Here is a 13,572-nt window from a genome sequence, read left to right as displayed (position 1 = left end):
GTGAATAAAACATTTCCTGTATTTGTAAAATTATCTTAAAAGACAGCTAAGAGCCATTAATACATGCTAGTTGCCTACTTTAAATCAAAATAGAACAGACCCCAATCCTTTCTTTCTTTGTTTCCAAGTATCATTATACGTCAGTTTACCTCTGCACCTCAACAATTAGGTACGTTCTAGCACTTAATCAAGAGCTTTTGTTTTACATCAAAGACTTCCACATAGGCAAAAGCAGATACTGTTAAAAAACAAAAACAAACAAACTAACTAAACAATGTGCCTAATTCATTTCCCTCAGAAATCACAGCACAAAAATGCTGTGGACTGCTGTTTTGAGTCCTGTATTTTTTTTTTTTATTTTTACTTTTTAAAAGTTTTTTTGGCTAATGAGTTTACTGTGTGTGTGTGTGTGTGTGTGTGTGTGTGTGTGTGTGTGTGTGTTCCCTCTGGTAGGATTCAATAGGGGAAAGTATAAGGAAAGGGAGGTTAGAAGAAAAAAAGGCATTGAAGTTCTCTATCAACTTGTATTTGCCAATCTGGAAGGGAGTTTTACAAATAGGTCACTCATTAAAAGTTTATAGGATGAATTCAGGAAGGCTGATCCTGAGAACAACAGTGAAGGTTTTATAGAGCATTCTGGGTGGGCATAAGCATTGAACAGAATCCAACGCCTACAGAAACCATTTTTTTTTTTAGATATTCATCTAGCCACTCAGTAAGCATTCAGTTAGTGCTTACCCTTAAGTAAACACATGTAATCTCTGTTTCTTCTTCTTAGGAATCAAGAGAAGAAAAACTTGGTGACATAATTAATGAAGTCATTTCTCCCTCATACCCCTTCTGCAGATGTGTGAATGCCGATGAACGCCAGACCTAGGGGATGGGGGGATGTAAAATAAGGAGTTAGTAGTGCTTTTTTTCTTAAGAATGTCATCTTTTTCTATTTTAAAAAATGTTCAAAATTTACCCAAAACTCTGTGTAAAAATCAACAACAATGTACACTAGAGATAAAAATGTTTAAGATTTTTAAAACATTTAAAAATTTTACTAACATGGGCAACTAACATATCTACTTAGAAAAATACAAAAATCTTCTCCAGTAAAAGCTACAAATACTTCTACTTCTCTTGCTTTGTTTTCCAGATATTTCTAGAAAAAATTACAAGTATACAAGTCTCATCCTGTCTGGACACTTTTCACCTCATCACTGAAGGTCACTACTTCATGGTTCTCTGGATGATCTTGCTCCCTTTCTTTCATTCTCCTTCCAATCTCTCATCATGAGGGCTCTTTTATGTGTTCAGCACAGCATCAAGTTCAAAGCATAATAATCACAAGGCTGTACCTGCTTCTCTCTAGTAACATTCTTCGAAGACACTGAAATAAATAAATAACAAATGACTGTAATCAGCTGTTATTTTTTTTTCCTCCAATCTAAATCACTTGTGGTCAGGTACAGTGGCTCAAGCCTATAATCCCAACACTTTGGGAGGCCAAGGCAGGCGGATTGCTTCAGGCTGGGAGTTCAAGACCCCATCTCTACAAAAATTAATTAGCCAGGCGTGGTGGTGAACATCTATAGTCCTAGCAGCTCAGGAGGCTGAGGCAGGATTCCTTGAGCTCAGGAATTGGAGGCTGCAGTGAGCTATGATTGCACCACTGCACTCCAGACTGGGTGATAAAACAAGATACTGTCTCCTCTCCCCCGCTATCCCCCCCAAAAATTTTAACAGTCACACGAGCATTTATGGATTTTTTTCCTGGTTTTAGATTTTTAGTAACTGCAAAACTGAAATCCTTGTTACGATGAGTAATTTCTGTAAAATCTGATCATTTCATATTTTAAGACTCTGAATGTTACTTAAACATTGTTTTGGCTGGTTTTCTCTAGCAAAGGAAGGGAGTTATTGCTTCAGTTACTACCTAATGGAGGTATAAGTCCCTGTTGTCAGCTCAGCCTACTTTGATGCCTGAGAATGGGCACTCCTCGTTACTGCTGGGGAGGGAAGGGCATTTCAGCTCCTTCAGTGGTCTCCACCCACACCAAAGAGGGGTTTATTTTGTTACTGCTGGGCATTGAGGAAGGTCCTGATTCCCCACTAGGCAGCCTCTGATACCTTATTTGGTCTTCTCACTCCAGCTGGGGGTGTAGGGTGCCTGTGACAACCTGGCAAGTGTGGAAGTCTAGGCTTCCCATTTCATTGGTGGAGGTATGGGTGGGACCAAAATTTTTCCTGTGTTATTGGTTGCAGTAGAGTAACTATTGTCTAGAAGTTTTCCATCTGCTAGTCTGTCCCTTTCCTGGTCCTTTGCATAGAGAGGCCAGAGTTTTGCAGGGGGCCTTTTGTGTCTGTGCCCTTTGATATTTCTGGGCTGCTGGCTTCTTCAGTTCCATGTCTGGGATAACTCAGAAAACTCACGGAACTTCACCTGTGTTGTTTCTCATATCATAAGGCTCCCAGCCAATGTACTGCCTTCTCTCCACCTTTTGATGTCTTCCAGTGTTCATTTTTACATAATGTCCTGGGTCTTTAGTTGTACTTAGTGGGAAATAGGAAAAGTGTATCTACTTCATCCTCCTAGAAGCAGAAGTTCTCAGTTACTATCTTTTAACCTGTGTATACCTAAAACAAATGCTAAAGAAACTATCATTACTAGAGGTCCATATTTTAAAACTCCATTTAACTTCAAGCCCAAATATGTTGTTTTTCAGTCAGTTCTCACCAAATATGTGAAAGGTCATCCTAGGCAGGGCGGATCCTTCAGTTTGGTCATGTTTCTGGGACCAAAAAATGTACTAAAGATACCAATAATTTTCTGCCCATTTCTACACAAGAATATGTTCCTACCAAGGCTCCGAATAAAAGCAGATATGACCCTGCTCTTTGCCCAGTGCCAGATGGCATTATGGATGAATACCACTGACCAAAGGAGTTGGAGGGTTTCTGGGAGAGAGGTACAGTGGATTCTATCTCCTGTGAATTTGAGGTTGGGACTTGAGAGACTTCATAAGTTTGTTTCTGTCAAGTTCATGCAGTCAGGTCAATAAAGGGCTGAGCCAGGCATTTGGAGGTGACTGTGATGAGCCAGGCACAAGTGGAATAAACTGAAGAAACCAACCTACAGAAGGAAAAAGAAGAAAGCAGACACCCAGAGAGCAGAAGAAATAAGAAACTCTGGAGTTCCAGAGAGTGTTTGTATGAATGTGTTTCTGACTTGGCTCCTCATCACTATTCAATTGCTAGTTCCATGTTCTTGTGCATCCAGGCTACATGCCCTGCCCTTGGGTTTCACGAGTCAGATACCCCTATAACCTTCCAATAGCTTGCTTATGTTTCCAATATGTGCAAAAGCTTCTCAGCCTTTGCATGGAGGATCTCTACGTAAGATTCTGGGTGAGCTTGGGCCTTTGATCTTGCTGCTGCACCTCTCCATATGGAGATTGTTTCTCATGATGGCTGTAGAGAGTCACTCCCTCCTAGTTTTCCTCATCTCTTCCTTTGCCCCACTTTCTCTATTGTTCTTCAACATAATTACGGAATTTTGAGAAATATTACATTGTTTATGGGAAACAAAGACCAAAGGGAAATATAACTTGACAAGACTTGCCAAAAGGCCATCAGAGAAGATAAGCCAAAACCAGAAATAATCATAACACATGGTAGAAAACAAAGCATTTTACAAAAGAAGATCCAATAGACAGGTATGGAAGTTCAGAGGAGAGAGACACTCACTCAGATCTCCTCCTGCTTCACTAATCTGGAAGTCATGTTACTGCCAGCGTCAAGGACCCATTAGTATATGTCTGGCATAAATAATATAGACTGTAAATAGACACTGTGGAATTTACTGACTATTGGGCATCCTAAATCCAAATGACTGTGCAGACATTATAAGATCAATAAATTGATTGTATTGGTTCAAGTGGTAAAATTATCGGAAGGGACAGTGGGCTATTTTTGAGGGGATAACTTCTTAATTTCTTCTGAGCCTTCTACTGGCAAGCCAGGTGGTATCTGTTTGATGATCTTGGAAAAGAAAAAAAAAATCCTTATCTAAAGGACTTCAAATATAAGAGTACAGATAGTCTTGTATTTGATTCATTTATATTGAAGGTGGCTAATGGGGCATCTAGCCAACAGCAGATCTAATGGGATGTATACCACGAGTCACTAAGGATTCCAATACAGCACCCTTCTTTCCCACCTGAGATATGCATAAATAATTAAACAAAGCAGTGGCACATAGACAACCAAAATATTAACTTTGCTACTGATAAAAGTAGATTGGAAAAAATAGGTTAACTAGATGAACTCCAGAATTGGGCCCCCTTGTACCCTACCCAGGAAGTGGTGGACTGTGAGCCACTTCCCTGGGTGGGGGTACAGCAGAGCCGACCCTGAAGAACAGAGCATAGCAGCAACTCCTGTGAACTGTGAGCTCCCCAAAGGAAGAAGAAGTTGAGCAGAGCATATTCAGGTATTTACATCTCAAATTTACCCATCAAATAAATGACTCCCCTGGGGAAGAACTAATAAAGAGGTGGAGGAAAGTCAGGAGTTAGACTATTACATTCCCTCCACATGGAAGAAACATCAAAAGTAAGAGGCGAACTTTTTCCCTCCCCACTTTCCAACAGTGTACTAAATCTAAAAAATAAAAATTAACCTCTAGTTCACAGACAGGTAAGATATTAGCATTATGAAAAATGAGAAACATTTTGCTAGAATTCGAAGACCCAGAGATTTGACAATGCATATGAATGGCTAAAGTTAACATACTCATATTACAAGTAGGTTTTTTTCAATTCTCTTCCAGATTTTTTTTTTTCCAGAGACAGTGTCTCTGTCACCCAGGCTGGAGTGCAGTGGCATGATCAGCACTCACTACAGCCTTGAACTCTTGGTCTTCTGCCAAGAGTTCAAGGTGAACTCCCGCCTTGGCCTCTCAAAGCCCTGGGATCACAGATGTGAGCACTGCACCAGGCCTCTTCCAGATTTTTTAATATTTGAGCTTTACTCCTGACTTCAGGCAATGATACAAGAAAATGGTGAGAGGGAGGAGGGGAGAAGGAAGAAAGGCCAAGAAGGCAGTAGGAACAAAAGAAGAAAAGAGTTAACACCTACTGCTAGCAAATAGGTGTAAGTAGTCCCAGACTTTTTCTATGCATCTCAACTGCATTCTGCGGAGTTAAGAGAAGGTCGAATTCAGAATCTGGAACCTGAACAAGCAAGAGGTGTGTCTCTCTGTAGGACTTCTTTACATTTTTTTTTTAATTTTTAAGTTTAGGGGTACATGTGCAGGATGTGCAGCTTTGTTACATAGGTAAACGTGTCATTGGGGTTTCTTGTACAGATTATTTCATCACCCATGTATTAAGCCTAGTATCCACTAGTTATTTTTCCTGGTCCTCTCCCTCCTCCTACCCTCCACCCTCTCTTCGGCCAGTGTGTGTTGTTCCCTCTATATGTTCATGTGTTCTCATAATTTAGCTCCCACTTATAAATGAGAACATGTGGTATGTGGTTTTCTGTTCCTGTGTTAAGTTTGCTAAGAATTATGGCCTCCAGCTCCATCTATGTCCCTACAAAGGACATGATCCTGTTCTTTTTTATGGCTGCATAGTATTCCATGGTGTATATATGTACCACATTTTCATTATGCAGCTTACCTTTAATGTTCAGAATTTAGGTTGATTCCATGTCTTTGCTATTGTGAATAGTGCTGCAATGAACATACATGTGCATGTGTCTTTATAATAGAGTGATGTGGGGTATATACTCAGTAACGGATTGCTAAGTCAAATGGTATTTCTGTTTCTAGACAATTCTTTGAGGAATCGTCAGGCTGTCTTCCACAATAGTTGAACTAATCTACACTCCCACCAACAGTGTAAAAGCATTCCTTTTTCTCCACAACCTCACCAACATCTGTTTTTTTTTTTACTTTTGTAGTCAAAATAATAGCCATTCTGACTGGTGTGAGATGGTATCTCATTGTGGTTTTGATTTGCATTTCTCTAATAATCAGTAATGTTGAGCTTTTCTTCATACGATTGTTGGCCACATGTATGATTGCTGGCAGCATGAGAAGTGCCTGTTCATGTCCTTTGCCCACTTTTTAATTGGGTTGTTTTTGGCTTGTAAATTTAAGTTCCTTATAGATGCCGCATAGTTTGCAAAGTTTTCTTCCATTCTGTAGGTTGTCCATTTACTCTGTTGATAGTTTATTTGGCTGTGTAGAAGCTCTTTAGTTTAATTAGATACCATCTGTCAATTTTTGCTTCGTTGCAATTGCTTTTGGCATCTTGCAATTGTTTTTGGCATCTTCGTTATGAAATCTTTCCCTGTGCCTACGTCCTGAATGGTATTAACTAGGTTTTCTTTTAGGGTTTTTATAGTTTTTAGTTTTACAGTTAGGTCTTTAAACCATCTTGAGTTGATTTTGTTATATGGTGGAAGAACGAGGTCCTGTTTCAATTTTCTGCATATGGTTAGACAGTTATCCCAGCACCATTTATTAAATATAGGGAACCCTTTCCCCATTGTCTGTTTTTGTCAGGTTTCTCAAAGATCAGATAGTTGTAGGTGTTTAGTCTTATTTCTGAGTTCTCTATTCTGTTCCATTGGTCTATGTGTCTGTTCTTGTACCAGTACCATGCTGTTTTGGTTACTGTAGCCCTAAAGCATAGTTTGAAGTCAGGTAGCATGATGCCTCCAGCTTCGTTCTTTTTGCTTAGGATTGCTTTGGCTATTCAGGCTTTTTTGGTCCCATATAAATTTTTAAAAGTTTTTTCTAGTTCTGTGAAGAATGTCAGTGGTAGTTTAATGGGAATAGCATTGAATCTATAAATTGCTTTGGGCAGTATGGCCATTTTCACAATATTGATTCTTCCTATCCATGGCATGGAATGTTTTTCCATTTGTTTGTGTCATCTCTGGTTTCTTTGAGCAGTGGTTTGTAGTTCACCTTGTAGAGGTCCTTCACTTCCCTTGTTAACTGTCTTCCTAGGTATTTTCTTTCTGTGGGAATGATGAATGGGAGCTCATTCATGATTTGGCTCTCGGCTTAACTGTTGTTGGTGTATAGAAATGCTAGTGATTTTTGCACATTGATTTTGTATCCTGAGACTTTGCTAAAGTTGTTTATCAGCTTAAGAAGCTTTTGGGCTGACACCATGGGGTTTTCTAGATATAAGATCATGTCATCTGCAAGCAGGGATAGTTCCATTTCCTCTCTTCCTATCTGAATATACTTAATTTTTTTCTCTTGCCTGGTTGCCCTGGCCAATACTATGTTGAATAGGAGTGATAAGAGAGGTCATCCTTGTCTTCAAGGATGTCAGTTTTCAAGGGGAATGCTTCCAACTTTTGCCCATTCAGTATGATATTGGCTGTGGGTTTGTCATATAATGGCTCTTATTATTTTGAGGTATGTTCCTTCAATAACTAGTTTATTGAGAGTTTTTAACATGAAAGGATGTTGAATTTTATCAAAAGCCTTTTCTGCATCTATTGAGATAATCATGTAGTTTTTGTCTTTAGTACTGTTTATGGGATAAATCACATTTATCGTTTTGTGTATGCTGAACCCACCCTCCATCCCAGAAATGAAGCCTACCTCATTGTGGTGGATAAGCTTTTTGACATGCTGCTGGATTTGGTTTACCAGTATTTTGTTGAGGATTTTTGCATTGATGTTCATCAGAGATATTGGCCTGAAGTTTTCTTTTTTGTTGTTGTACCTCTGCACAGTTTTGATATCAGGATGATGCTGGTCTCATAGAATGAGTTAGGGAGGAGTCCTTCCTTTTCAATTTTTTAGAATAGTTTCAGTAGGAATGGTACCAGCTCTTCTTTGGACATTTGGTAGAATTTAGTGTGAATCCATCTGGTCTTGGGCCTTTTTTGATTGGTAGGCTATTTATTACTGCCTCAATTTCAGAATGCATTATTGGTTTATTTAGGGATTACATTTCTTCCTGATTCAGTCTTGAGAGAGTGAATGTACCCAGGAATTTATCCATTTCTTCTGGATTTTTCTAGTTTATACGCATAGAGGTGTTTCTAATATTCTCTGATGATTGTTAGTATTTCTGTGGAGCCAGTAGTAATCATTTCTGATTGTGTTTATTTGAATCTTCTTTCTTCTTTATTAGTCTGGCTAGCAGTCTATCTATTTTATTAATTTTTTCCAAAGAAGTTCCTGGATTCATTGATCTTTTGAATTTTTTTGTTTTTTCTGTCTCTCTCCCCTTCAGTTCAGCTCTGATTTTGGTTATTTCTTGTGTTCTACTAGCTTTGGAATTTGTTTGCTCTTGGTTCTTCAGTTCTTTCAGTTGTGACGCTGTTAACTTGAGATCTTTCTAGCTTTTTGATGTGGGCATTTACTGCTGTAAATTTCCCTCTTAACACTGCCTTAGATGTGTCCCAGAGATTCTGGTATGTTTTATCTTTGTTCTCATTAGTTTCAAAGAACTTCTTGATTTCTGCCTTATTTTCATTATTTATCCAAGAGTCATTCAGGAGCAGGTTGTTCAGTTTCCATTTAGTTTCATGGTTTTTAGTGAGTTTCCTAATCTTGAGTTCTAATTTGATTGTGCTGTGGTCTGATAGACTGTGTGTTATGATTCAGTTCTTATGCATTTGCTGAGGAGTGTTTTACTTCTGATGTGATCAGTTTTAGAGTACATGATGTGTGGTGATGAGAAGAATGTATATTCTGTTGTTTTAGGGTGAAGAGTTTTATACATATCAGGTCCACTTGATCCACAGCTGAGTTCAAGTCCTGAATATCTTTGTGAATTTTCTATCTCTTCTAATATTGTCAGTGGGGTGTTAAAGTTTCTCATTATTATTGTGTGGGAGTCTAAGTCTCTTTGTAGGTCTCTAAGAACTTGCTTTATGAGTCTGGGTGCTCCTGTATTGGGTGCACATATATTTAGGATAGTTAGTTCTTCTTGTTGAATTGATCTCTTTACCATTATGTAATGCCCTTCTTTGTCTTTTTTCATCTTTGTTGATTTAAAGTCTATTTTGTCAGAAGCTAGGATTGCAACCCCTGCTTGTTTTCCATTTGTTGTTAAATTTTCCTCCATCCCTTTGAGTCTGTGTGTGTCTTCGCACATGAGATGAGTCTCCTGAAGACAGCATAACTTGGGTCTTGGTTCTTTATCCAGCTTGCTACTCTGTGTCTTTTAATTGGGGCATTTAGCCCATTTACATTTAAGGTTAGTGTGTGGATTTCATCTTGTCATCATGATGCTAACTATAAGGTTATTTTGTAAACTTGTTTATGTTGTTGCTTTATAGTGTCACTGGTCTGTGTACCTCAGTGTGTTTTTATAGTGGCTGGTAACAGTTTTTCCTATCCATATTTAGTGCTTCCTACAGGAGCCCTTGTAAAGTAGGTGTGGTGGTAACAAATTCTTTCAGCATATGCTTGTCAGAAAAGGATCTTCTCTTTCATTTATGAAGCTAAGTTTGGCTGGATATGAAATTCTGGGTTGGGGTTTCTTTTCTTTAAGAATGTTGAATATTGGCCTCCAATCTCTTCTGATTTGTAGAATTTCCACTGAAAGGTTGGCTGTTAGTCTGATGGGCTTCCCTTTGTAGGTGACCTGGCCTTTCTCTCTGGCTGTTCTTAATGTTTTCTCTCATTTTGACCTTGGAGAATTTAAAGATTATGTGTCCTGGGGATGATCTTCTCATTGAGTATCTTACTGGGGTTCTCTGCATTTTCTGAATTTGAATAGTGATCAATCTAGCTAGGTTGGGAAAGTTCTCCTGGACAATACCCTGAAATATGTTTCCCAAATTGGTTCCATTCTCTTCATCTCTTTCAGGTACCCTAATCAGCTGTAGATTCAGTCTCCTTACATAGTCCCATATTTCACTGAAGTTTTGTTCATTCCTTTACATTCTTTTTTCTCTATTCTTGTCTGCCTATTTCAGAAAGTCTTCCAGCTCTGAAATTCTTTCCTCCACTTGGTGTCTTCTGGTATTAATACCTGTGATTGAATTGTGCAGTTCTTGTAATGTGTTTTTCAGCTCTATCAGGTTGGTTATGTTCTGTATACTATTTTGGCTGTCAGTTCCTGCATTGTTTTATCATTATTTTTAGCTTCCTTGCATTGGGTTACAACGTGCTCCGCTAGCTCAGTGAAGTTTGTTTTTATCCGCATTCTGAAGTCTACTTCTGTCATTTCAGCCATCTCAACCTCAGGCCAGTTCTGAACCCTTGTTGGAGAGGTATTGCTATTATTTAGAAGAGGGCATTCTGGCTTTTTGAGCTTTTAGCGGTTTTGCACTGATTCTTTCTCATATTTGTGGGCTTATCTACCTTCAATCTTTGAGGCTGCTGACCTTTGAATGGGATTTTTGGTTTTTTAATGTGTTTTTTTTTTTTCTTTTAAGAGTCTGGACACTTTTCCATAGGGCTGCTGTGGTTTGCTGGGGGATCCACTCCAGACCCTAGTTGACTCAGACTTTCCAGTACTTGGAGGTATTACCAGTGAATTACCTGGAGGTATTACCAGTGAAGGCTGTGATTCAGCAAAGATGGCAGCCTGCCCCTTCCTCTAGGAGCTCCATCCCAGCGGGGCACAAACCTGTTGCCAGCCTGAACACACCTGTAGGATGTGGCTGGAGGACTTGGCTGAGGTCCCACTCAATGCAGAAGAATGGATCAGGTCCCACTTAAAGAAGCAGTTTGGCCACATTTTGCTAGAGCAGCTGTGCTGTGCTGGGGGATCCCTTCCACACCCAGTCTGTTTGGACTCTCCAAAGCCTGCAGGCTAAAATGGCTGAGTCATCCAAATAGCAAAGATGGTGGCCTGCTCCTCCCCCAAGAAGCTCTGTCCCATCTCAGGTAAGTGCTACACTGTTGCCAGTGGCTGGCTGGAATTCCAAGCCAGTCAGTCTTTTCTTGTGAGGTACCATGGGAGTGGGACCCACAGACCAACACTGCTCAGCCCCCTGGATTCAGCCCCCTTCCTAGGGGTATGTATGGACCTCCTGCTTTGCCTGAGTTGCAGTCACCTTTGTCAGGAATCTCAGATCCCAAGTATGTAAAGCTCTTGGATCTCTGTGCGTGCCTGAGTAGCTGTTTTGTTGAGACTCGATGCAGCTCTGTGTGTCAGACCCAAGGCCCTGGTGAAATGGGTTCATGAAGGGATCTCCTGATCTGAGGGTTGCAAAGATCCATGGGAAAAGCATGGGTTCCTGAGGTTGCACACTCACTCACTGTTTCCCTGGGCCAGGGATTGGGGGTCTCTTGATTTCATGTCACTCCTGAGTGGGCCATCACTCTATCTTGCTTTTCTCCATTCTCCATGGGTGGAGCCATTTCCCTGATCAGTCCCAATGCGAGTACTTGGATGTTTCAGTTAATGGTGCTGTATGTACTCACCCCTTTCACTCCCTTCTGTGAGAATCACACATTGTAGCTGCTTCTGGTCAGCCATCTTGCCTCACTCCTGCCATATTTTCTTTAACTCTTCTCTAAAAACCCAACATTATGTATTTGGGAGCTGTACTACCATAAAAGGGAGTGCTGATTTCACCCAGCCATTCTGATTTGTTTTTCCAAGCAGATATTTGAAAATGGCACCAGCTTTCCCAGCCAGGAAGGTGGCCAAAAAAAGAAAAAAGGGAAGGGAAGGGGAAAGGAAGGGGGAAGGGGGAAGTGGAGGGGAAGGGAAGGGAAGGGGAAAAAAGAAAATGGCACCTGCTTCCCTTGGCAAAGTTTTGTTGGTGGTCAATGTGGACAGCTCAGAATGACCCTTGAGATAGTTGTTGAAATCATGGCTGCTGACATTTTCACTAAGCCATTCTCTAGAAGCGACTGGGAAGTACTGGGTTGCCAACTGGAACACAATTGGAGAATAAAGGGGTGACAGTCAAGCAGATATAAACCCATTACTTAAACTACTTACACACTGCCACAGTAGTGAGTTGACTGAAAAATCAAACCATGCGTGAGGAGTCTGGTCGGTAACCCCTGTGGGATGGTAAGACTTGCAACTCTTTTTTTTTTTTCATGTTGGGGCTTGTGAAGGCCTAAGCAGCTCTCCTGTAAATTCTACAGAACAGAGGTTACTGTAAGCACTTTTAAAAATAAGGTGCAAGATTTTGCACATCATTGTGAGCCATTGGCTTAGCCACTGAGGATCTTACTTACTTCAGTCTTGTTAAGAGCAACCCAAACTGTTTATCACTACACAGTACAGAGAACTCAAACTGTGTATCTGCGTCCCACTTCACCTCCAGATATCATACTGGCATTCAGGCAGGAAAAATTTGGGAAGAAGATAGAAGGGTGTGGTGGTTAATTTTATGTGTCAACTTCACTGAGGTAAGGGATGCCCAGACAGCTGATTAAACATTATTCCAGGTGTGTCTGTGAGGGTGTTTCCGGAAAAGATTAACATTTCAAACAGTAGACTGAGTAAAGAAGATCTGGCTTCACCTATGTGGGTGTGCATCTTCCCATCCATTGAGAGCCAAAATAGCACAAAAATATGGAAGAGGAGTGAATTATCTCTCTTTTCTTGAGCTGGGACAATTCATGTTTGCCTGCCCTTATACACTGGAGCTCCTGGTTGTTGGGCCTTTGGACTCCAGACTTACACCATTTCTTCACCCCACTCCCTCCCACCTTCCAACTGGGACTGGGAGTTACACCATAGGCTCTCCTGGTTCTCAGCCCTTCTGACTCCTGACTCAGTGAATTACATCTCCAGCTTTCCTGGTTCTCCAGTTTGCAGACTGCAAATGGGAGGACTTCTCAGCCACCATAATCAGATAAGCCAATTCCGATAATAAATACCTAGACAGATGGATCTATTGACCATACATATATACATACATACACAGATCCTATTGGTTCTGTTTCTCTGGAGAACACTAATACAGAGGTATTCCAAATGTCTGTAGGTTTAGTCAGAGAACAGTGATTGCCATATCCTGGGACACACTGGTCCTAAAACAAAGGGAATTCACTTTAAGCCCAGCACCAATTATTTATTTATTTATTTATTTTATTTTATTTTATTTTATTTTTTGAGAGGGAGTCTCACTCTGTCACCCAGGCTGCAGTGCAGTGGTGTGATTTTGGCTCACTGCAACCTCTGCCTCCTGGGTTCAAGTGGTTCTCCTGCCTCAGCCTCCCAAGTGGCTAAGATTACAGGCGCCCATTACCACACCCAGCTAATTTTTGTATTTTTAGTAGAGACGGGGTTTCACCACGTTGGCCAGGCTGGTCTCGAACTCCTGACCTCATGTGATCCACCTGCCTTGGCCTCCCAAAGTGCTGGGATTACAGGCGTGAGCTACCACGCCCAGCCTAAACCCAGCATCATTTTAGTCTTCTCTCAGCCTACCCAGGCTGGACTTTCTTGTCAACTCTGATCTTTTCCCTCCAATTGACCTCGTTTCAGAGAACTTCTCACCAAATGGAGTTGTAAGGAGTTCATAAAATAGCACATTTACCTGCTGCATGTATCAGATCCTGGAACAGTTCAGCTCCCAATGGCCTTGAAACCACAAGTCATTCTTCATCTAGAGACTAAA

At 40.6% G+C, this 13,572-nt stretch overlaps 1 long non-coding RNA gene across 1 annotated transcript; it reads right to left on the bottom strand.

The window, feature by feature from the left end:
* Positions 1 to 381: 381 nt before the first annotated feature.
* LOC134808143 (uncharacterized) lies at positions 382 to 13,572 on the bottom strand. Its single transcript, XR_010150530.1, has 3 exons — positions 13,492 to 13,572; positions 1,202 to 1,378; positions 382 to 873 (listed from the first exon to the last, which is right to left on the bottom strand). It is a non-coding gene; the product is annotated as an uncharacterized LOC134808143 (long non-coding RNA).

This window comes from Pan troglodytes, chromosome 14, assembly GCF_028858775.2.
Source record: "Pan troglodytes isolate AG18354 chromosome 14, NHGRI_mPanTro3-v2.0_pri, whole genome shotgun sequence".
Taxonomy (NCBI): domain Eukaryota; kingdom Metazoa; phylum Chordata; class Mammalia; order Primates; family Hominidae; genus Pan; species Pan troglodytes.
This window is presented reverse-complemented; position numbering and strand designations above follow the sequence as displayed.